Raw genomic sequence first — 2,160 nt, 5'->3', positions numbered from 1 at the left:
CAGTTGTTGTGGTGTATATGGATTTCCGCAAAGCTTTTGTTTAGGTTCCCCACCGCACGCTATTACAGAAAATCCGGAGGCATGGGATTGAGTGTGATTTAGCGGCGTGGATCAGGAATTGGCTAGCTGTAAAAAGACAGATGTTGGTGATCGATGGGAAGTGTTCATTTGGAGTTCAGTTACGAGTGTTGTACCGCAAGGATCTGATTTGGGGCCACTGCTGTTTGTCACTTTAATGAATGACCTGGATGAGGGCGTAGAGGGTAGGTTAGCACATTTCCGGATGACCCTAAAGTCGGTGGAGTTATAGGCAGTGCAGAAGTTTGTTGCAGGTTACAGAGGGACATAGGTAAGCTGCAGTACTGGGCTGAGAGGTGGCAAATGGAGTTCAATGGGGAAAAGTGTGAGGTGATTCACTTTGGAAGAAGTAACAGGATTACAGAGTACTGGGCTAATGGTAAGATACTTGATCATGTGGACGAACAGAGAGATCTCGGTCTCCAGGTGCACAGATCCCTGAAAGTTGGCACCCAGGTTGATATGGTTTTTAAGAAGTCACACGGAATGTTAGATTTTATTCGGAGAGGGATTGAGTTTCGGAGCCAGGAGGTCATGTTGCAACTGGACAAAACTCTGGTGCGGCCGCACTTGGAGTATTGCGTACAGTTCTGGTCACCACATTATAGGAGGGATGTGGAAGCATTGGAAAGTGTGCAGAGGAGATTTATTAGGATGTTGCCTGGTACGGTGGGAAGGTCTTATGAGGAAAGGCTGAGGGACTTGAGGTTGTTTTCGTTAGAGAGAAGAAGGTTAAGAGAATCGCGGCATACAAGATGATCAGAGGATTAGATAGGGTGGATAGTGAGAGCTTTTTTCAACGGATGGTGATAGCTAGCACGAGGGGACATAGCTTTAAATTAAGGGGTGATAGATATAGGACAGATGTCGGAGGCAGGTTCTTCATTCAGACAGTGGTAAGGGCGTGGAATGCCTTGCCTGCAGCAGTAGCGGACTCGCCAACATTAAATGTATTTAAATGGTCATTGGATGATCATATGGATGATATTGGAATAGTGTAGGTTAGATGAGATTTAGATTGGTTTCACTGGTCGGCGCAACATCGAGGGCCGAAGGGCCTGTCCTGCGCTGTAATGTTCTGTGCTCTATTTTCTATCGTTTAGCTGATATAGATAGATCGATTCAGAAACTATGTTCCCGTTCGTGGGGGAGTCCAGAACAATTGGTCATCTTTTGAGGATAATGGGTAAACCTTTTAGAACAGAGGTGAGGAGAACTTTATTCTCCAAGAGGGCGGTAAATGTCTGAAATTCACTCCCACAGAATGTAGTTGAGGCCAAAACGTTGTCTGATTTCAAGAAGTGATTACATATAGCTCATGGGGCGAAAGGGATCCAGGGATATCGGGGGAGGGGGGATCAGGATATTGAATTTGATTATCAGCCATGATCATAATGAATGGTGGAGCAGGCTCGAAGGGCGGATTGGCCTACTCCTGCTTCCAGTGTCTATGCTGTACAACACACTAACGGTCTATAATTTGTATGGAAAAATGCTCCACGTCTTCGCAGTTTTTTTTCCTGTTGTACATTTAAGATTATTAATTTAAAACGTAGAGCACAAGAAAGTATCACATTAAAATAATGTCTGAAAGACGTGCTGGTTAGGGTGCATTGGAAATGCTAAATTCTCCCTCAGAGTACCCGAACACGCGCTGGAGTGTGGCGACTAGATGATTTTCACAGTGGCTTCATAGCAATGCTAATGTAAGGCTACTTGTGACACTAATAAATAAACTTTAAATTTTAAAGTGGGATCTGGGCGTGCATGTCCGCAGTTCCCGAAAAGTGGCAACACAAGTGGCCAACTTGATTAAGAGGGCATATGGCATGCTTGCCTTCATCACCCAGGGCATTGAGTACAAGAGTTGGGAAATCACATTACCGCTATACAAAATTTTGGTTCGGCAGCATTTAGAGTGTTGCGTGCAGTTCTAATCACCACATTACCAGAAGGCCGTGGAAGTTTTGGAGAGAATGCAAAGACGGTTCACCTGGATGTTGCCTGGACTTGAGGGTGTTGTCTATGAGGAGGGGTTGAATATACTACAATTGTTTTCACTGGAAAGACGAAGGCTGAGGG

This window comes from Mustelus asterias, unplaced genomic scaffold (genome assembly GCF_964213995.1).
Source record: "Mustelus asterias unplaced genomic scaffold, sMusAst1.hap1.1 HAP1_SCAFFOLD_143, whole genome shotgun sequence".
Lineage (NCBI taxonomy): Eukaryota > Metazoa > Chordata > Chondrichthyes > Carcharhiniformes > Triakidae > Mustelus > Mustelus asterias.
This window is presented reverse-complemented; position numbering follows the sequence as displayed.